We start from the raw sequence: 24,339 nt of genomic DNA on the forward strand, positions 1-24,339 counted from the left end.
GTCACTGCCCAAACCGTGAGCGAACACAAGTGCCAAAGAATGATCCTACAGTTCTGAAAGTAATCAGAAGCTAGCCGAGGGTGGGGTTCCCATTTGAAAATGAGCCTGTATTAAAGCTAACCCGACCACATTATCCTAATGCTAGCCCCCAACACAGACCACCACCCTCAGGCTAATACTACATACAGCACAGACCAATATGCTAATGCTAACCCTACATCCAGACAAGAGCATTGGCAAGAAGTCCAAACTAAATGCCTTTTGAATATACAGTAAAGAAAAGATAATCTTCCCTGTATTCTAAGATCGTTCGATAGGGCAAAGCCCCACGCGGGTGAAGTGTTACGAATTCTCACACCCTCACAAACACACAGACAAATCCCACAGAATTAAAACAAAGATGCGCAACTGAACTCACCACCTAACAAGAGATGCTGCACCTACAGAAAAAGCATCACAGATCTTCACAGTACAGGTGACAGGCGACACTCTAAAAGCTACTCAAACACCAGCTCCAATGCAATGGCAAATATTGAGTACAAACAGCAGATTTATTTATAGTCATATTTCACCTGTAAACCTGTCGGACCAGGCAAATGTTAGCGATAGAAGGGAGGAGGGAAGAAAGTGCTACTCTATACAGAGTTTAGTTTTACTGTAAGGCCATAACAGGAGACCTGAGCCACTCGTGCACACTATAGCCGCCCCTACCACAAGGACACATTCCCAGCAGCTATCCTTATGAGTCAGTAATATGAAATATTTAAAAATATATATATTTACATTACTCAGGCACACCTCAAAATGACCTCACTCAAGTACAGCACAGAAAACTCCATATAAAATGGACAGGTTTTATTAACTTCATAATCAATATCACATCCCTAAAGTTGTTTGTTGTTTTATGATCATTTACTTCATAGTGTACTTCATCTCTGGACCAAAAATAATTTTTGTTTCTCCATCAATATAATTCAGTCAGCCCTAAATATGTATGAAATAACAAAAAAAATTAATGCAAAAAATGCAAGCAAACAAAGCCACTTGTATTGTTCATTCTAAATGTTTATGCCTTACCCACAATTCTCTAGTCACTGGCTCTATCTTACCCAGAAACCTCCGCTACCTTACGGACAATTCTCCAGCCCCCTTTAAACTCAGAACTACTTAGGACCAGCCACCACCACCTCCCACTCTCCGACACTGGAACTCCACCTATTCTAGGCCATTCACAAATGATCACAATTCATATTTCTGGCTTACAAAATAAATGCAAACAAATGTGCAAACCAATGGTCCCACAGCTTAGGACCGCACCATATTGTAAATATCGCATGAGCATGCAGGAACACAAAATCATGAAAATAATCTCTGATGTTGGGCCCTTGCTTTTTCCCCTAACGATTCCTACTGAATACTTTCAACATACTTTAACATGAGCTCCTTCTCCTCCTGAATGTCAGTCATTTCAAATATTTACCCTGAATGTTTCAACTGTTCTGCATTGTCAAAAACCATCCCCATTGTTTACTGCTCTCACCAACAGAAGGCCTGGTTTTTTAAGCTGTTGCTGCTGTATTTCTGAAGTGAACACAGAAGCCTGGGCAGGTTCGTGGTTGGGACTCCAGGGGTTGAGACTTAGGCTATATTCATACCAATGGGGTCTGAGAAATACACTGAAACACTCCACAGGACTCAAAGTTACTCTCACAATGGGCTGACATGGGACTATTTGCAGCCAGTTCCTTTCAGCACTTACCATGTCCCTCTGTGTCACGATATAGCTGTCGCCATCCCTGTCTCTGCACTGTAACGGGACGGACGAATGAAACTCCGAAACCTGGCGGGGAACAGAGAAACACATCACAAACAGACTCACATCTCCTCTTACTCCAGCCCACATCAGTCACCACCCCTTATGCCAGTAGAAATCTGCAGCTGGCAGTAAGGCCAGCCTGCAGTATCTCCTAGAGGAAGAGATTCAGGAACAATTTGCATGGGACACAGGTTGCAATGCTGCATATTCCATGTAGGCTACATATTTTATGCAAATCCAAAAACTTGACATTTGTATTTTTGACTAGCTCTCCCCTTAGTAATAGTGTGCTTTTAAAAATATACATTTTTGTGCAATGAAGGACATTTTCACATTTCTGAGGACCTACTGGCTCTACTATGGCTGGTCTGGGGGCATTTGGGGTTCCTGCTTCGTGGTCGTGCTAGCCCACTAATTGCAACGCAGGACGTTTCAAAATCTGAATTTTACACATTCACCGAATTCAGTTGGCACTTAGCGCTCCAAACAGACCTAAACTTTGTGTTAGCACTTAGTGGTCCAAACAGCCCTAACCTCAGTGACATGGGGTCAGCACAGCCACTGTACATAGTGGCACTGTCAGAAAGCATGCTGGGACTGATACACACAACCAGACATGCTGCTCTGAGGGGAGGGAAGGCTCCCCTTCCTAAATACTCAGCATAGACTCACCTTTCACCTGGGGAGATGATCTACTCGTCTACGGTCAGACTTGAACACCTATTACTGCCCAGAAGATCATGTGAATTGTGGGTCATCTCTCAATCTACAGCACTTCACATCTAGTTACCAGTGTGTGTTGGCATGGATGTGTTGGGAGTGTATTTTGCATAGAGCCCTCAATTGTAATGCTGCTATATTTCATTTTGTCACCTGATGTCAGTGGTGTGGTTGCTCAGTGATTCCCCACTGTGAGGAAATACATACATGCTCGAGAAGGTCGTAGTGCACGTTGCTTAGACAAAATTCCACATCAATAAATACAGAATGAAAACTTGCACACTCATTCTCCAAAGTGATATTTTATTTAACCACGTGGCAGTTAGTGTTTTGAGCCATAGGTCTGGCCTGAAGCATAAGTGTGCCACGTGGAAGTGTGCCACGATAAGCATTTTCATTCTGGATTTAGGCTACTTCTTCACCACAGCTGGCCCAGATGTAAACTGGGGTTTACGCACTTCAGCTTTGGCCCAAAATAGTTACAAATAAGAAAAGAATTTCTCCATCCTATAGCTCCCCACCTCTGACGGACTCTTCTCTTCCTTCTCTACTGTTTTTCTCTCTTTCCAGTGGATCATCTGAATAATATCACATCTGTATTAGGATCCATTTCTCTGCCACTTGCCGACTCCAGGGATCCCAGCCCCAAACAGAGAGACTGGAGCTGGAGTCAGCTGGACCTGGACCGGTTCGCTCTGTGTTACAGCACATCACAACCAGTCCCAAACCTCTATTCCTCTGGAAACAGGTCTGCTCTGCTGGACCACTGTTGCATTTTCCCTGTTGCTACAGTAATTTGGTTTCCACTGAACTAATCTGCCTGTGGTTTAACTGCAGCCTGGACAACTCTGTTTAAGTGAACACTGCATATTCCTGCAAGTCAGGTTTCCCCTCGTACAGAAAAGGAACCTGTCACTCATCTGACCTGATCGACCATCAGCTGGGTGGTGTTAAGCCTGGTCATTCTGCAGTCACAGCTACAGTCCAAACTACACTTACCAATTAACTGCACCTTCAAACACAACTCAAAACGTCAACGAGGCGAGTACTTCACTCACCACACAATTAATAACCCGAGGCCCAACCCCCCCATCCCTCGCCCTCACTGCACACGTTCACATTTGGCATGGCCGTGGCCCTCAAACACGCAGCATCTGGTACAAGCAGGAAGTCGCATTACTCTGCCACTGGGTTTCAGCACCTCAGAAACATGTAGCCAGGGCCCATTCGAAGGAGAAGGAGGAGGAAAAATGGCTAAAAAACAGACAAAAAGAGAGGGACAGTAACTGGGCCCAGATGAGGAGTGGCGATCAGGCAGGGACAGGTGAGAGCCTGAACATACGGCTAAATCTCTATTTCTATATGAGCTACATGGTCACACATTTTCTAAATACAGAGAAACTCTTCATTACAGGTAAGAGAACACACTACACATGTTCACTTACTGCTGTACACGACAGGAAGAAGCATTTAATTTTTCTGCACAAATGTTTAATGATTGTGAAATCAGACTGAACACATTACTGCCTCAACCTGGTAGAGCAAACATACTCCAAAACCCTGAGCTGAGCCACACAGGCATTTGCCTATGCATGAGCACACTTCACGCACAGGAAAATCTACTCAATTAATCAACATGTTCTGTCACAACAATTTGCAGAAACTGCCATTTTACTTGGTACGCGCTCCAATCAGACGTACTAACCGAGCACCCAATTCCACCCACCTTAACGGCTGAGGCCATGCCGGAAAACTGCTAGTGGGGTTCTCTACAGCAGGCCTGCAGCAAACACTGCCCCCAACATGGCCAAATGGCCACTTTCTGCCACCTTGCAGAGTGGAATGGAGGATAAATGGTCTTAATGTATCCACAGGTTTCCCCCAGGCAAGTAACCCTCTGAAGGAGACCCCTCGTCACTTCAGGCTGCAGTTACCTGCATTTTAACAACCTCCATCTGAAGACGGTCAATGTAGAATTAGTCTGAGTGAAAAGCTTCATTACTCTGGGGCATAGCTACTGTGACAGAGGCACACAGCTCTCATCTGTGCGTCGCACAATCAGGCCACATCGTACCACTGCAAGGGGAACTGGGTCAATAACACTGAGCCATTTAAAACCGGTCATTACTGCCCTCTTCTCTCTACAGTCCTGTCCTCCAGGATGTACTGTATGAAAATAGCAAGTGTACACCTGCACTCTTTCACAGCTTGTTACACAATTAGGCCTGGCTCTTGAGTCCTTGTTACTTGAGTGTTGAGTGGATTTCTACTACAAAAAGGAAAATTTCACTAAAACCTGAGGCATGCAAGAGTCATTTGGCCACTCGGGGCAGGAGAAAATTTGAATCTCTGTCTAAATTCAAATAAGACTGATATCTAGGGAGTAAAGCAGGCCTAACCCTAACCATCATCTAACAAAAAAAAAGCTTCTGTGAGTTAGACATACGTAAGTTCAGAGAGATCAACAAGTTCAATTTTCCAACTAATTTAATTTTAATTTTAAATTAATTTTGACATTTAAATAATTTTTAATTTCATCTCAAAGTCCCTGGATAAGAGACAGGTACAAAACCCAAAGACCAAAGAAGGCAAAGACCCGCTGACATCCAGTGACCAGCGATGACCACAATGACTCAAACAAAATAATTTATTGACGCAAGATATTCCAGAATCAGAAGGCAGTTTCGTCGGTCAGGCTGTAGATTTATGAAGCACACTGCACACGCCTACGACCTTTACTATGGAGTCGGAGCCAATAACTGCCTATATTCAACAAAAGCCTCCGCGACTCCTGAGGTCTGGCAGTACGTCACTTCAGGCAGTAATTTCTGACTGGAATCAATTCAAACTTTGAACAAATGGGACTTCAGTACCATCAGAATGGAACAGAAAAGGAGAAATACAAACCCAAAACTGGAAAAGTCTGAAAACTGTCTTGGGTTCGTTCATGTTGCCATCACTTTTCCTACCACAAGGTTCACTCCAGCCTGCTGCCAGAGCCCATTCAGCGGGCAAGGGGATACCGATAAGACTCATTCCTTTAACTTGACTGGCAATCGTGTGAAAATATGAACTCCAAAGCCAATCTTTAATGAGGTCTGAGACTATGCAGCTGAGGTATGCATACAGATTGCATACAGCGAGAATGATGAAATATGCACTCCCGAGACGACTCCACCACCCAACGGGTTTCAACTCAGCACTTTTCTCTTTCATCTACATTAAAATACAGTGGAAAACTACAGTTAGCAACTTTTGAGATAATACATCATTACCACATGACAAGCTATACATCATTACCACATGGCAAGCTAGTCAATCAATGAGCTGATATTTACCAGAAAACAACCATTTGCCACTCATGGTCAAAACAGTGACCTCAACCAGAAGACAGGCTTGGGGGGGGGGGGGGGGGGGGCAGTCCTGAGATTCTATGCATATTGGAAATCCACAGATGGTATGCATCACAGAATCCTTATCATGGCAAAGGTCCAGCGAACAAAATCCAAAAAACATGCCAACTAAGAGAACCATTGATGCTATGTCCATTGTTTACTTGGCAATTATCCAGAGAAAATATAATAGTTGTTTGTTTCGCTATTGCATACACACCGACACTACTTTGGTTTATATATACTCCGGAAGATGATGAGTCTACCAACAAGGTTCTCTGAGCAGCACTGACCATGCAGTCCCTCAGTATAGGGATAGTAAATAAAATATGTTCACTTAAATAGCTATATGACCTTGTGAGCTACAATGATGAGACAAGGACATGGAGTATGTTCATAAAATGATGCAGAGACACAATTATCATATCCATCGGTTTCAAGGCCAGCTTGAACAAGCGCCATACATACATACTAACCCTGATATCTTGAAAGCAGTACTCGCTGCAGTAACAGATGGCATGTAAGAGCGTCAGAGTGTAGCAGTGGACCTCTGAAGCAGGAATAAAAGCAGCATCAAGCACACCTTCAGGAATTCAATGAAAATGTAAACTGCCATGCTGAATGGTCCACAGCGGAATATGGCTAGTGATAAAACGCTATGAGCTCCTCCCCTCTCTTCCTGTCCGTCTGCCCTGAATCCACCCCTTTGGTCAACCTGCCTGTCATGGTCCTGCCTTACTACTCAGTCTGCCTGCCTTGGTCCCAAATCATTCTCTCTGCCCAGGCTCCACCCCTCTCTCCATCTGCTCAGGTTGTGCTCCACATTACATATAAATGCAGAGGAAGGGGTGGGTGCATCAAACACCACCTGTCCTTCTGCCCAGTTTTCTGACACAAATGCACACACACAGTGCACACCACTAACAGAGAGCACATTTGTACTTTAAGGCTATGCTCACACAACACATAGCTACTGCACATGCAAGCACACACGGACACACACTGAAATACACATTGCACAAGCACAAATTGACAAACACTATTTTAAGGTACCAATATGTTTTTGGACTTATCAGGTTGTTTATCACAAGAGTAAGACATGTTGTATTTCATAAACTAATAATCAATTTCTATTCTATTTAAAAAGGGTTAACCAATTAAGAACACGCAAATCCACAACATTTCATCTCTGCAGCTCATTGATGAAAATTCAACCTTTAAACCCTTTGCAAAGGTTACAGACCATCTCTTCTTCACCCACTCATACAGGAGCTGACACAACTGCACTTTACAAATCATGTTTAATCATGTTCAATTCCCTTAAAAACTAAATTAGATGCACATGCATACACACTGAAAATAGCTGCACGATTACAATGAATTTCCTAGTAAAAAAACTATTTAATTTAATACTATAATAATGATGTTCTTTATGAAACCCAAGTCAAATAAACTTGAAGGCCGGCACTTTTATGCAACTGATGCATTCCATAGATACTCACAATCACGAAAGCATTAAAGACAAATAAAGTTACCAAACAAATGAATCATTTCTATGAATGCCTTCTTCAGGTCCAGCACGTGACTTGGTGACCTATTTGGTACCAATATTACAATAATTCTGTCTCATTAGCTGGTCTGTATTCCACCTTCCTTTTCATAATTCAATCACCTTCTTTCAGTTGACAACGTGTTGCATCGAAGGTGACAACTACTGTATAAAGAGCTCCCACTGTCATGACAATGACTCAAACTAATGTTTGGGATGTAGTGCGCTTGCAGAATCTCAGATGTTTCCCAGTAACACCCAAAATCTAAATCCAGGCTAGGATGACTGTCCTAATTCAAACACCACTAACTCCACATTAGCTGCAATGTCACAGCACAAAACCACTTATAAATGTGTGTCTATATGCTTCAGCTCCATCGAAACAACACAGCCAGCCGCCCTTAGACTTTGCTACCTTTTGTGGGATTTCTGAATAGTGGACCACAATTTGAACATGAGATTAAATAAACTGAAATCTGAGGCAGAGTAAAACATTTTAACTTCACAGAGTAAAAATAAAACTCTCAGCTCTGCATCAACATGAATTATGCCCCTTCAGTGTCCTCTTTCCTTCATGGATCAAATACAGGACATAAACAGTCACCTCCCACTCTCATTTTCTTCTTTATTGTACAAGTAATTTTTCTTACGCTTTACACATTTCCCATTCATAGTGTTGGATATTTACTGAAGAGATTTTGGCTGAACATAATCCTTGGCTAAACATGAGGCAGAACATCACCACAACACAACAGGTGCCTCATAATTCCACAGTCTTGCCTGAAATCTGTTAAAACAGCCACTGGAACAAACTCCCTGGCCTGATTTTTTTATATGAATTTCCTTTCAATCAATTGAGCAGCCAATTGACACCTAGTGCACATTGTGAACATTTCAAGTAATTCCTTAGCCAATAAAAAACTTTCACCACTAGTTCTTAAAAAAATAAATTTAAAAAAACAACAGACACGGTAGCCCTTCAGGACTGGGTTCTGACCCCTGCGATAAGCCATTCTACAATGGTGAATACTCTCTGCGGTGAATACAGCTTCATACAGACAAATGTTTTTCATGAAACTTTACTGAAGGTTGGTTATCCAAGTACTTATGAAGCAGAAATTGTGGTTACAGAGGATTAACTGCACATATTGGGCCTAAACTTGCATACGTGTGCATATGTGCCTGTCAGTCCTTACCTTCAGCAGCCCCCAGGTCTCACAGACCTAGACTGTACCTCATCAGGAGAGCAAGCCCACTGGCCCCCTGGGCTATAACCTCACGACCTCTCACCCCCCCAGCAGACAAAGGAAGGCTGTGTTCTGGTCCAGAGTATCCAATCACACAGCTTGTCCTCAGCAGCAGTTCACGCCAGCCAATTGCAAACCTGGAGAGAGAGGGTAATACATGGGGATTAAGGCAGAAGAATATGTAATACCAGCAGAACCATCCCAGGCCTAGTGAAGGAAGAGCTTCATAGCATCTTCTCATAGGCTCCGTGTGTATTTTTATTTAGTTCACTTAATCAAATTAAAACATACAGCTCAATCACAAACAACAGTTTATGAAATTGTTTGACTATGCAAAAAGAATAATAAGAACAACCTACATACTAACACTACAGCCAGTTACGCACTGCTCCAATTACACACTAACTCTACAGCCAGTTACACACTGCTCCAACTACACATTAACACTACAGCCAATTATGCACAGTTCCAACTACAAGTTAACTGTACACAGTTACACATGGTCATTCATTATTCTGGGATGTTACTGTCAGTAAATCTAATGAGAGAAAACAACACACGCTAGAGTGTTCAAATTCAGATTCAATACTTGAACCAAACAACTTAGACATGTAATTCAAATTAGTTAACCAATTTCTTGCATTTAGATCATAATCACCCAGAGCAATAAGCATTGGTTTTGTCAAGAAATTAATAAAATGCCACATAAATGTAAATGGGGCCTAAAAGACACCAATAAACCCCTCTACAACAAGCAGAAAGTCAGATGAGCTGCGAATACAGGCCAGTGAGATGTTTTTAAACAGACCGAGTGACAGACATTTGACCCAGGTTCAGGTCTGATTTGGCTTAATGCAGCCTCTATGCTGAGAGACTTATCTAATCTTTAAAAATCAACAGAAATTGTTATAAATAAAAAATCTGTCATACAGATCAGACAGCAATCAGAATCATGCAATGACACTTATTGGAGAAGACCACTCTGGCAGATCAGCAAGTCTATGCATTAGAAGACAGGTCTACAGTAGCTATAACCGTATTTCAGAAGGGATTCAACATTACTACTGCATTACTGAAGGGCGCAACCATAACTGTGCACGACTGAAGGGAGTGACCATAATTGTGTCATACTAATTGGAGCGACCATAACTGCATTTCCATCTGAACCTTCCACCTCCTCATTATGCACCAGGAGATCAACAGGTCCAATACATACACCCAAATGCAATAGTACATTTCACAGCCAAGCTTCCAGGTTGTGGAGTTGCTGGGTGGCTCAGCTCATTAAGGCACTGTTCTCGTGCATGAATAGGCTCCATGGTCTGGCACCAACTCTGGACCATATCAGTGTCGACTGTGGAAAGCAGCCCTACAGGGTGACAGACAGCTGGCACGAGCCTTACCCAGGTACGGGAGGGCTGCACTCAACCAGAATGGCAGTATCTCAGCAGAGCCCGCTGGTCAGTCAAGGCACCTAGAGGCCCACCTGTTCAGCTGTGCCTGAGTGTCTTCCTACAGCTTATGTCTGTGCAAGCCTTGCGAACTGTCGTACCGTAAGAAGCAGCATCTTACATCACATGCTCCAGATTAGCGCACATGCTACTCTGTGCTCTTCCAGCAAGTGGGCATTGTAGCAGAAGGAACTGATGATAAACATGATTGAGCACTCCAAACTGGGAGAAAAAGGGGGTAATTATTTTTGTTTAAATTCCAGGTTCTGAAAGACTGCTTCAAATCCATAATAATGATGACTGAAAACAGCCAGCGTGCTCTGGTTTCCAGCTTCATGGTCCTCCTATTATACAGAAGAGCTCAGCAGGAGCTCCAAGCAGAGATCCTGGTTTCAAAGAGGAACGGATCTGCAAGACCAGGGTGGCAGAAGTTTAACCATTACCTGCAAACGTCACTACTGGTTCAACATCTAAAGAACACCCTCCTCTCAAACCATAATGTCAAGATTAATCACACAGCTAATCAAATAGTCACCAAATAGAGCCTACATTTGTAAGAAGTGCTTTAAATGTTGTTTTAAATTAAAGCAAGACTGGAATTGGCTTTCATTCCAGTGATAGAGAACTACTGGTTTCTGTACTATGGTGTTTCTCAATTCTGGTCTTCAAAAACAATTGCATATGCTGGTTCTCCAACATAATTAGATCTAATTAGTTTTTAGGGTTGGCTGAGGTGGTTATCGAACAAGGATGTGGGATTTTTAAATTTTAACAATTATTTGCAGGAGTCGTTTCCAAAGGAAATTGTACTTCCAGTAAAAAAGGGTGACAAAATGGCTTTCTGTTAGTATATAGGCTACTCGTTTAGAAACTGACCTTAAACTATGATTATATTGGTTTTTGTTTCTTCGACGGGTTTTCCCCTAAAGTAAACAATTGAGGCAAATGCATGAAGACTCAAAGACTTGCTTTGTAAATTAACTCATTTCCAAATGCCTTGTTAGACAAGTTCAACGCAGACGGTTAAAACAACAAACAATAGTGTATGGCTACAGTGGGCAATACGTTCGTATATCAAATGAATTAAACGGTGAAACTCTATGACCACGACGTCTTCACCTCGACATGACTTTTTTTTTTTTTTTTTTTAAACAGCAAATGTCCTACTATAGCCTATTTGCACTCAAGACGAACAGTATTGCAACATGTTAACCCTTTACAATTCTCTTTTCGCCTTCGCTGTTTATTCTTGCTTTGCTTTAATAACTAGCCAAAATCGAACTTCACCAACTTTAAGTTGCACATACTGTAACAGAATACGACCATTAATTGTTCCATCAGCTTCATATAACTGTGGTGCTCAGAGAAAAACTGCCAGAACAATTCAATGGTTAGTGAAACTGAAAAGCTACAACAAAACAAAACAATCCCCCTCAACAAAAGTTTCCGATTCAGTAGAAGTGTGTTGCATTGCTTCCACTCACGTGTACAAACACAACAATGTTTAAAAACAAGGAAGAAGCAAAAGACACGGAGCATTCAATGCAAATGTTGATTCTGATAAAGTAAATAAATAAAAATAAATGAATTAGCCTAATTTATAAACACGAATGTAAAACTGCTGCCTTATGCGCAAAGATAATGGCTTTCCCTTGCATATCCTTACAAACATTTGGTAGTCGGGAGTCACTGGAAACATGGCTCAAGCAATCAACATTTCCCCTTCAAAGACTTACATCTGTTTTAGATATCATGTTGAAGACTAAGATTTTTTGGTACAGCGTACGGATTCAAATAGCCACATCGTGAAATATTCTAAACAGTGTAATTTTAAGAATAAATGGCTGCCGTCCCAGGCAGCAAGGCCAAGCGTGTTTACTGCCGGCCAGCAAGCGTCAGGGATAGCAGAAAGTGGATGTACTCTATAGACAAAACTTACCCATTTGTGCCAAATAAATAAACTCCGCATTGCGCGTGGAATATTTTCCATTGCCACAAAAAGATCTTAGGTGCAGATGAGCAATCTTAGCATCACAAATTCCATCCTATATTTTTTTAGAAAGATGTGCTTATTCCGCAAACGACACCTTTCGCACAATTATAATCTTGAGGATAATAAAACCTGCAGTAAAATAAACACAAGAAGGGCAGTATGATACGGATCATTTACTATAATTTTCACCAGTGGCAATCCACAATAAAATCTCTGCGCTTTACCAGGATAGGTTAGCCTACACCAAACGGCCAAAAAAATCTCCAAGACGTTTCAAACGTGTGCAACTTTTTTTCCCGTTCTTTCAGAGAAGTTGTTCCTGTTTCGCCAAAGCTTGGGGGGAGGGGAGCGTTTCAGCAGTAAGCTCAGCCAAAGATTAAACAGCATTGACAAAAACTCAAAATAATTGGGGAACGAAAGCGATGCCGATTCACTGTGGCAGAACACAACGGCAAAATCGGGTAGGTCTGCAAGCTGTACATTTTAAAAGCCTGTGTTCAATTCTCCAGCATTTAATTGTAGGTAAACACGTACCTCATATGCCACTTTTGCTTGGTACGGTAGGCTAATATCATGTATCTCCTGGTGAAGGATTGACAGTGCTATGCTTAATTTCACATAGGCCTACTGTGATTTGTGTGCAGTTTCTCAGTCATCTTAATTTAAATGTAGAAACGAATTACCAATTTGACACATACGTTCTCTGTCCATGAAAAGCAGTGCTTTTTTCTAGTTTCATTGATGTAATTTACATTAACCAAGACAGCAGTATTTCCACGGGACAGAGTACTTTCAAAAAACAGTGCCCTATATCCTTTCTCCCCTGCTTTTGGTACAACAGAAAATCAGTACACCGGGGTAGACTACCACTGAATTCTTCAAATATCCGTCAGAGAAGCTTTCCCTTGTTCCTTAACGAAGTACAGCAGCTACTTCGCTGCTAGGGTAAGTAGGGGGTAGGTACTAGGTAGTTGTGAAGAGGGAGGAACGATCGCGCTTTCATGAAGGAAGAATCATGCAATGTGCCTCGGAGTTCATAACAGTAATACCTCCGCAGAGTATAATCACCCAAAATGTCTCGGTGCCACAATGAGAACTGGGCACAAATAAAGCCAAAGCATTATTCAACTACGTGAAAATAATTAGGAATTCGTTTTGTTTTGAATATACGGGTTCTTTCTGCAACACACATACCATCTAACGATCCTCGTGTCTCCCCTGTCTAGTTCTGTGTGTTGGTTTAACCCAAATTCTAAGTCGCAATTCTAGGTCAGGTCTGTGCAACGTGTGCCACTGAATATATGAAATGCTTGCAGTCAGTGCCGGAAAATGTGTAATTATATCAAAACGAGAAAGAATGTTGTCGTTACTGGAAATTGATGATACTAATATCACTATTATTTAATTAAAAGCACGAAACAATGCACGATTTAATGTTTTTCCTAACCCTGCAGATCTACAAATATTCTAGCTACATTTAACTGCCTGTAATTTGCAAAAAATAATAAACTGCCAAATCGAATACTGTTATATTGAATGACAGGAAAATTGTGATATTTTAAAATGTTTGTTATAGACACCAGTAGTTGTTTCAGAATTAAATAAAAAAGGGTGATACTGAAATATAATAAAGCCATTTAAACTGTGCACTGTTTCTGCAGCAATAATACAGAACGTCTTTTTCTTATTTTACCTTGAAAAAATCAAGCAATGTTGTCAAAAGAATGGAAATAGTCCAATAAGGCTAATTTATTGTGTGTGTGTGTGTGTGTGTGCGCGCGCACACACACAAATGTAGGAGATGTGGTGCCTGTTGCAGGCTGTGCTAGCTGATTGTTGGTTAGCTAGTTCTTAGTTACTGCCAGTAATACTAACAAATCTTATTGGTTCAGTTTGGGGAGATGGTTCAGTTCGGGGAGACTAACAATATTTATATGCATAAACCACCTTGGGGAGTCCAAGGTACATACACCCTACCACCACCCACGATTCAGCAGTAAATTCTTCACTCAGTCCTGGATGCTAAAGGCACACAAATGGCAGATCTACATATAATTGCACCCAGTAATCTGAGTTTTCTCACATCCTCACCTGGTTCCTCCACCCATCCATTCCCTTTATTTAAAGCTGAGTGCTGTAAGGTAAACACACAACACAGGGTCATCCCCACCCTCTGTTAGTAGCCATGGGTGCCTCAGAAACAGGAGCATTCAAGCCCACAGCAGCTGCCTGTCAGTAATACTGCAGACACTCTCTTTTGTGAGATTCACAGGGGCACAGCATTCGATGGCCTGCAGAGCCACTGCAACAATGGAATGCCCCTCTCTTTCCTGGGGTGTGGGACTGAGCATGCCCCTGAAACACACGCACATACCGTCTGACACACATGCACATGCCAGCACTCGCACATTTACTCAAACACATACACTAACACACATTCACTATCTCTCACACATTCACTCACACACACAATGGACAACGACTACACACATGCACATATTTACTCGCACCACACATGTACACCGACTGACACATAAACCCCCTGTGTTGTCTTATTTATGCATTTTATTTCATTTGAAATACTGTTTTAGAAATGGTTAAACTTAATATTTAGCTGTTCACCAATATTAACCAATATGAATCCTAAAATCTCCCAAAAACTTGAAGTGTTGAAGGAGCGAGGAGTGAAAGCAACAGGTTCTGAAGAGAACATCCCTCGTATTATGTTCCAACTGTTGAGGAAGAAAGAGGGAGCTGACCTGCATATGCTAGGAAATACTCAAACACTCAGAGAATACTACAGAATCCATCAAAACAGCAATTAATTTGTGAGTGACGTGCGCAGCGTCGAAAACAGTGCCGGTGGATCACAGTGAAGGAGCGCGTCTGTTATGTTGCTGACACGTGTGCGGAGATGGCATTGTCACGTAATTGTCATTGCGGCAGCACTATTTGCTTGAGGAAATCTATTTAGACGTGTTTACAGAAATATCGAAATGAACATTACAATACGCTAGAAAAGACATGCAATGAAAATGCTTCGCCTGTGATGCGCGGGAGATGGGAGCTGTGGCCTTCCCCTTCGTTCTTCAGAAGCGGCAAAATGTCACATTGCACACCAACAGAGGGAGGTGGCAACACGATAGGCCTAAAACGCAACAAAGCGAAAGCCACACAGCCCATTGCTGGCAGAATTATGAACAATGATACTGGCAAGCCATTGTAAATTTCCAAATGGAACTGAGGCAGGAGCAATGTGGGTGGGGGTTGTGACGTGTTTGTGGTTCACTGTGATGCATAAGCACACGGGGAAACTTGGGGGATTAAAGTGTTTGTTTGCCTTCTAATCCTTTGCACGAACCCATCCTATCATCGTATACCCCAGCGGTTTCTGCGGAATTCAACAAAAGAGAAAGGACAGACATGAGGTAGAAACAATTTGAGCAAACATTTCGTCGCGTGTAACAACTCCCTTTGATAATTCATCACAGTTGTTTCTACCATTTTGCTTCGCCAATTGTTGTCTGCATATATTGAAAAGCAACCATGATATTTATCTGAAAGTGAAATAATACACACTCTCTTATCTTCCCTTGTATTTGGGCAAAGAAATGATAGTTGTTTCCCTACATCTGTGTTTCATATGCACACATGTACGCCTACTGTACTGTTTGCGTGGGTACAAGTGTCAATGCAAGATCAGTAATTGAGTTGTGCGCAGTGTTGAACATTGGCACTTATTGTGAAGTTATAGTTCAGTAAAGTTACTTGTTGTGTGTTAACACTCCAACAAGGAATGACAGCATGGTGGGGCTAAAGGTCAAGTTTATTTAAGGTGTTTGTGCCAAGTGTTATTCCGCAGTGCATTCTGGGAACATTCGTGCTAGACCTTTTAATGAGTGTGGATGAAAAAGATTTTTTTTAAAAACCTTTTAAAATAATTATTTAAAAGCCAGAAGAGATGAACACATAAGATGAGCAAGCGAAGTGAGAGCAAAGCTAGTGCCGTGTATGGACTAGGAGGGAAGCAAACTATGAGTATCCCGTCCTTCTGTCTCTGTCTGTCCAAATTCAGGCTTTACCTGTACCTCACTCAAGCTTTGAGCTGGGGTGGTATTCTCAAAGGGACCCTAGCAGGTCAGAGCTGTGCGGTCCTGTTCTCCCACGCACACTCACACACACGCACACAAGGACCACTCATCACACACAACCTCTCCAACCCTCAGCTCAGACTGTCTCAGTGTGGATGAGACACCCTCAGAACAGGAATAGGACAGAAGTGGGTTTCATACTTGTTATATTTACTTTATTAGATAAAGCATTGCAGCAGGAGTAAGACATATAAATATGAGGTTTTTTGTTCTTTATAAAATTATAACAATACAAAGGACAGACAGCCGTGGCTAACAATGAATCTCATTTGCAGAGAAATAGTGTGGTGTGTGTGTGTGTGTGTGTGTGTGTGTGTGTGTGTGAAAGAGTGTGTGTGTCTGCATGTGTGTGGGTGAAAGAGTGTGTGTGTGCCTGTGTGTGTGTGTCAGGAAGGCTGCCCCTAGCTGACTGCTTCATGGGTCCCCAGCCTGTTCTCCCCCTTTAACCCTCATCCATCAGCAGAACAGCGGCTCTCTGTCTCCTGCAGGGGCTTGGCCTGAAAGACACTCTCCTGGAATCGCCTCAGCATTAATCTCCAGGAGCATGGCCAGGGGGCAGGCCAACATTTTATGTGACATCCTAACTATGTTATCCTGCTGCCACAACCTTGTGAAAACATTGTGAGAATGACGTGTCAGCGGAGATGTGTCTCAACCCAGAGCCAGCATCAGGCCCACATCATACATCACACCGGGCTGGGCACTGACAGCTCATACTGGGCACTGGAAGTTCACGCTGGGCACTGGCAGCTTAGGCTCTGCTTGCCCAACCTATCAGCTCTTTCCCTGGTGATGGCTTTGTGTAAGCACACCTTGCTTCCCTGCTCACCTTGATACTCCCACTTCCTACATTTTCTCAGGTACATTGCTTCACAGTCGGAATTCACACATAATCTATAATTAATTACTAGCAATTATTGAGAATACTTGACACTATGGTAGACTGTAGTCAGGTCAAACTTTTCGACAGACACAGCTGCAGCGCCCATCAAATGTTTGACCCCAAGGTGCAGAGCTCGCAGGTCTTCTGTACTGAAGCATCAGCCTAATCTACTGTTGCTTGATTTTCAATCACCTAACATGATGAATAAGCTCAATTCCAGCCAGTGGTGCTGTGCACCTCATGGCCAGATCATTGAGTTTGAAATGGTGAGATGAGAGTCTGTGCGTAGGCAATGAGTCACATGTAACTGGTCAGTGCAAAAAACGAAAATAGCTAAATAGATTACAAAAAGTGCTCCCACTCAAACCATTAAAAATCCAAGAAGACAAAGAGAGAAAAATTAATTTGAGTTTACTAGCAAACTTGGATGATACAAGAAAGTGCAAAAAGAAAGCATTTTGCCTTCATGCCTTCATCAGTGCTGCTCCCATATATGCATATACATGCAGAGAAACCTCCCGTGCTGTGTGTGGCTCTGCTCTCCATACAGTCCTGAATTGAGTATTTCTGTGAAGCCTTTACCTACACTGAGAAATCTGAAACACAGATGGAAAGAGCTTACCTTGTATGTGGTGAATATGATACCTGGTCTTCCACAAACAACTGCCATTTAAGGAAAAATTATCTTATTTTCCATAATAGCCGTTCTTTTATTCATATATACAATATTTTGTATACACAAAGTCACAAATCCGCACATACAGTACAGGGTCCGGGTATACCAATTATTAATCGTGGGAATCCTCTGCGACATATGGGTTTTGAGCCTGTAAGTGTATAAATGACTATAGAAGAAGAGAAGAAGCCTGATAACTTGCTGTTACTGATAGGATGCAAATGAGTAATAATATTATCTGAAAGATTAATATTATTACTTACCAAAGGTCTGCACACAGCAAAAACATAAGTATTTATTTCACACGTAAACCCTGCAGCATTTGTTTGGTGGCTTGTTCATACTCTGGACAGATTAAAAGGTTGCATAACAAAAACATTTTTATTTTATTAATTGAACCACGTGATTGAGATTAACATCCCTTTTGCAAGAGAGATGTAGCAAGACGAGCAGCAGTACAGTATACACACACAGCATATAAAACAGTCAAATCCCCACACATGGAGGTTATTAGTTTGCTGTACTATGTCTAGTGAACACACAGTACACACAGCTACATAAGTACACATTGTTATATTATGGAAGAATGAGACTTCATGAACCACATAGTGGGCGGTGCTATCAACAAAACAAACCAATGCTGTGAGCTTGGCACTGAACCATGTTTTTTTTTTACCTCAAATTTATTCTCCCATTTTGAAATCCACAGCGGTGAGAGACCCGCTGGGTGAATAATAGCGTCTGCGCCTACACAGGGTCACCTCAGGCTGGCGTCTAACTCCCACCATCAGAGCCTGAGTTTGTATTTCATACATACAATAAGGCCCCCTATCTTAGCCCTGCTAAATTTATGAACCACAATACTTTTTTTTAACTTAGCATATATTTTGAGACTGGCAGTGAGACCAGTATTTTCCAGCTACAGTGCTTGTTTCACACTGAATGACTCTTGAGCAGAAATGAGAAATGAGATGAATAAACTTTCCTTTCTTCCCTCCCACCACTCCTCAGAGCCATTACTGCAGTCTTAGAGAGCACAGCAACGGCACACCTACTCACACGTGCACACACACTCAGAGCACAACTGCAGCACAAGCAAGCAAACACACCAGACACATACATACATTTGCACATGCATGCGTGCATGCATGCAAAACGTGCATACATGCGCAAGCACGTGTACACAAATATGAACATACACATGCCAAATGAGCAATCATTCACAGTTTAAATTTGATTATGTCCATGAAATAACGGGTTCCACCCTCCCCATCCATCCATGTATCACAAGATTAGGCACTGACCTGGAATGGCTTGGTGAAACATATCCCAGCTAACAGCCAGACCCATGAGAACAACGTACATATTTACTCATTCAAACTGGCCCCTAATTGAGTGACATGCAATATACCAGGAAATCCACACATTTGTATATTTATAAACCTCAGCTGCACATGCCTGCCAATTCACAGGACCAACTGTTTACCATTGGTGGCACGTTTAACCATGTGCAGCTCAGAGCAGCAGCCCCACAAGGAGCAGCAGTGGGCAGCGAAGGCCCACTCCCTGCACCTCCTCCTTCACAGGCTCATTCAGAATTATAGGTCTCTCGCACAGCAGCAGTGCGAGTGGACTCTCAGGTCTGGGCAGCTGGGTGTGAAACTCAAGGTCAAGATCCTATTATAGCAAATAATGCTCAGAACATGGCCTGCATGGCCTGGTCATAACCCGCTTTCTGTACAATTCCATCTGTGTGCAGATCATCATCAGAGCATTAACAACTTCATTTTGACTCCCTGCCCCAAGGGCATGCCCTCACTACTGTGGGAATGACCCATTTAACCAATGGCACCACAGAGACACAGTAGCATTCAGGGCTTGCAGGCCACCACATCAGGAAGGAAAAATGTAATAATACCGTAAGAATTAAAACAGGCATAGGTGATAACCTAAGTGACATTATACTTATATAAAACTATAGCTGAATGATTTATTTAAAAATAAATGTACATTTAGGCATTTAGTGGACACTCTTATCCAGACTGACTTACACAAGAGCATATAAACAGGTTTATGTAAAGATCAAATAGTAAGTTATTAGGGTCACAGCCAATAGTAGCCTAGTAGCCATTCATACATAACTTACTTAAAAGTAGGAGAATTATGTAAACCTAAAGAAAATTGCCATAATAAGTGCAAGAGGGAGAATGAAAGAGAAAGGGAAAGAAAATGAAATAACCAAAAAATTAGCATGTGAAAAGCACGTGGAGTAGAGATTATGCAGCTGAATCCAGACTTCCTGGAGTATTTCTAAAAGACAGCCAAAACAACAATTTTCCAAAGAAAACAAAAAAAACAAGATTTCATGGTCTCAGATATAACTTTACAATTGGGACATAAATATGGAATACACTACAGGTTACACATACCTAAAGATTAGCTCCACAGGGAGCTTTAGCCTAGATGAATTAACTGAAAGAGAAACCACAGAACATTTTAGGCAATTAAAAATTAAATTAAAATTGATACACCAATTACAATTTGGCTCAAAAAATTCAAATCAATAATTAAACCAATTACACAATATGGCACCAAAGTATGGGACCTGCTTACAAAGCAAGAATTTTGTAAATTTGGACAAATACCCAACTGAAACACATTTCAATAAAAAATTATCCTCTACATACAGGAAAACACAAAACAATGAAGAGGCCCCCATTCATTTCATTACAAGACCCAAAAATGCCAAGAGCTGCATCCGTAGAAGAGTAGTCCGACTCAGCTGGTTCTGAGGATCAGGTCACTAACCACTACGAACACCATGCAGCCTCAGGACAGCACCATCCCAACAGAACCCAGACCCATTCAGGGTTACTGAAATTAGGGCAAAACACAAACAAAATGAGTATGTGTACAGGCTGGTAAATGGCTGCTAATACAGTGCTGGCATTGTTAAAGGAGATGGATGATGCACTGTACTCACAGTTCAACAGCCACACCATGTTTAATTCGTCAGAGTTCAGCATCTCATATCCAATAGAAGGTATTTATGAGATATGCAAATAAGCTGTAAAGGAACTAATCTTTTGGAAGGAAGGAAAGGGGCCTCCTTGTGGCCTGGAGGAGCCACCACGCCAAACCGCAGGTAGAGGGAATACGGTCTCAGTGGCACAGCCATCTCACTCAGTAAAGGGTCCCGGGGTGAAAGGTATCCCGGTGTGACCCCGTTTATGGTACATGTGGGCGAGTGGAGAGTAGCACAGTGATTAATTAGGTCATTGTCTGTACCTCAGTGCAGGGAGGTTAAATCTGTAATTAACAACCTCCCCTCCTCCTTGGCTGGGAGGGAAACTGGGTCAAAGGTTAATTACACCTTTGGCCTTGAACCAGTGAAGCAAAGCGGTACATCAGGCACATACTGAGCTAATGGAGCTGTAAAGGGTGTGTAAAGGGTGTGCTCAGACAAGCCCTCACAGCCATCAAACACTGATGAGCCTGTGCTCCCTTCTGACACTGAAGCCCCCTGACTCTGGGCCCCTGTGTTCTGAGCAGTGTCCAGAAACACCTGTTTCTTCTGTAGTCTTTCCACACTAGGTGGAGACAGCCTCACTGCTGAACTCAGCCATTACAGCTCTACTCATCTACCTCCCCTACAAACCTGTGAAACCAGCTATTCACTGTCCCTGCAAACCAGGCAAGCTGTCCCACATCTCCACCATTATTGGACAGAGCTACAACTTCTGTTTATATCTGAAGAAATCATACCACGAACAAAGAAAGAAAAAATGCTGACGGAACACACCGGAACTGTGCACGGCACATGAAACCTTACTACTCCATTTCACTGCACTGGAGTAAATCGATACTGAACAGCCTTTAAGGGTGATCAAGGAATATATTTTTGGATTCTGATCAAAGGCTCTGCTTTTCCTCAGTGTAGATGTAGAAGTAGAGTGAGCACGAGCACCCAAGAAGCCCCCATATGGCTATTTGTGTGGGGAATCTGATTTTAGAGAACTGGACAGTGTGGGGAATCAGATTTTAGAGAGCTGGACTCTGTGGGGAATCAGATTTTAGAGAGTTGGATTGTGTGGGGAATCTGTTTTAGGAGAGCTAGTTGAAATCACATTTTAGGAGAGATGGTTTGTGTGGGGAATCTCTTGCATGATATTTGCTTTACACATTTCCCATTAGTACCTCAGTGCTCCTAATGCAGACCTATTATCTTTTGTGTGGGGAATCAAATTTTAGGAGAGCTGGTTTGTAATCAGATTTTAGGAGAGCTGGTTCGGAATCTGAATTTAGGATAGCTGGTTTGAAATCAGATTTTAGGTGAGCTGGTTTGGAATATGAATTTAGGATAGCTGGTTTGAAATCAGATTTTAGGTGAGCTGGTTTGGAATCTGAATTTAGGAGAACTGGTTTGAAATCAGATTTTAGGTGAGCTGGTTTGGAATATGAATTTAGGAGAACTGGTTTGAAATCAGATTTTAGGTGAGCTGGTTTGGACTCAGATTTTAGGAGAGCTGGTTTGTGTCTATTCAGAACAATTGGATTCTGTGGGGAATCAGGTTTTATGAGAGCTGGTTTAGAATATGTTTTTATGATAAATGGTTTGAAATCTGATTTTATGAAAGCTGGTTTGTGTGGGGAATCTCTTTCATGGCAGTTGCTGTACATATTTCCCAGAGTACCTCAGTACTCCGAGTGCAGACCTAAAAATAAAACCGGCCTGACACAATGATAGATCAGAGCTGAACTGTGATGCCTGATTGTACCTACCCCTGTTTCCCCTGCCTGGGTAAGCCCTGCTCCTGCAGGGTCTCCCATAACAGCAGTTCATTGGCAGAGGAGAGTGAGCCTATACAAAATCACCCCTATGCACACACGCACGCACACACACACGCTGTTTCATGTTTACTTCCAGAATTTGGCCCCTCCCCTGGGACTCATTCCACATTCTCTCAACCCCCCCACTGACGCCCCCCCCCCCACCTCCACACCAGCCCCCAAGCCTCACTGCATTCTTTCCCTCCCTCACTTTCCTTTTCCCTCTCTTACGCTGTCTTCTTCCATCACTCTCCCTCTCTCCTTTGGCTAAAATGCAGGGCAGTGAGGAACTACTGAGTAGCTGAGGTAAGGTTAGGTTTAGGGTTTTGAAGAGATATTTGCACAGCAAGATACAGCTAGAGCACAACAGGATAGAATGGCACAGCACAGTTACTTATATCACACAGCTATTCCACAGTACAGCTACAGCACAGTATAGCACAGCCACAGGGCAGCACAGTATAAATACAGCACAGCTATAGCTACAGCACAGCTACAACTTTGCACATTCAAAAAAAGCTCAGCTACAACTACAGCAAAGCTAACTACAGCACAGCAGAATATGGCACAGTGCAACTACAGCACAGCAGGGTATAGAGGGGGAGGGAAAGAGAAATGGAGAGAACAAAAGAGACAGGAGACAGAGTGACTCAGTAGAAACGGTGTTGCACTGTACTGGGGTCCCTGGGTATCAACATACCAAGTCTCTCCTAATTACCAGCTACTGCCAAGCCTCTCCATACTGCCGCAGGGGAATGCACTACCACACCCTCCTCTCTCTCTCTCCCTCCCTCTCATTTCCTTCTTCTTTTTTCCTGTTCTTCAGCAATTATGACACGCCATGTCTGAGATCCACAAGATCCCAGTGGTGGGTGTGGCCTGTGGAAGCAACACTGCTTCCAGTCTCTTTGGCCTTGTGGAGCAGGCCACTTTCCTATTCCCCTGCCCAACCTAGGCTCTGTACCCCAGGGCAGTGTGTGAGCACAGCAGGGCAGCTGGCCAATTGGATGAATAAATGGCTTTAAAGTAGAAATTCACCAAAAGCTTAAAAAGAATGTGTCTATAGATGGAAATGCAACACAGAGCATGATACAGCAAATTATCTGCCTAATATAAGATAGAAAAGATGGAGAAATCTTGCCAATCAACTCCTTTTTAATAGTAAAAGTGTACATTAAATTCAATTTTATTTGTACAGCATTTTTTATGAAGGGCATTGTCACAAAGAAGCTTTGCAGAAATCTGGGCTTGAAACCCTCCAAGAGCACATCTAGGGTGACAGTTTAAAAAAAAACTCTCTGGCTGGTAGAAAATGTGGTTCAGAAAATGTTTAAATTAATTTTAAAACTGAAAGCTGGGGAGCTTGTGGTGGGTGTTGCGCTGCTGTGTCACACACCAGCACTGATGTCAACTAGAAATATGTACTATGGAAGTATTAGCAGGAAGCTGCTCATATATGAATATATCCAGTCAACCAATTATGAAACTTCATTAGTATACCACAGAAACACATTAATCTGGAGACGCACCTAAAACCTAAACCTTAAACTGTTTGTCATTAACTGAACATGCCATCTGTGTAAAAAAAAAAAAAAAAAATATATATATATATATATATATATATATAAAGG

The 24,339-nt window shown here is 42.2% G+C and overlaps 1 protein-coding gene across 7 annotated transcripts in view; it reads right to left on the reverse strand.

Annotated features, from left to right (window-relative positions):
- Positions 1-24,339, reverse strand: part of LOC118214031 (B-cell CLL/lymphoma 9 protein-like) — a 58,766-nt gene that overhangs the window by 16,194 nt on the left and 18,233 nt on the right. For 2 of the 7 annotated variants that reach the window (XM_035393420.1, XM_035393424.1), the window contains 2 exons: positions 8,674-8,861; positions 1,760-1,840 (listed from right to left, as the gene is read on the reverse strand). The gene's annotated coding sequence lies outside the window, so the exon portion shown is untranslated. Of the gene's footprint in view, positions 1-1,759; positions 1,841-8,673; positions 8,862-11,911; positions 12,073-12,114; positions 12,603-12,702; positions 12,837-13,035; positions 13,130-24,339 lie in introns of those variants that run through there. The other 5 variants (XM_035393422.1, XM_035393423.1, XM_035393426.1 and 2 more) reach the window with 5 other exon arrangements.

Source organism: Anguilla anguilla, chromosome 15, assembly GCF_013347855.1.
Source record: "Anguilla anguilla isolate fAngAng1 chromosome 15, fAngAng1.pri, whole genome shotgun sequence".
NCBI classification, from domain to species: Eukaryota; Metazoa; Chordata; class Actinopteri; order Anguilliformes; family Anguillidae; genus Anguilla; species Anguilla anguilla.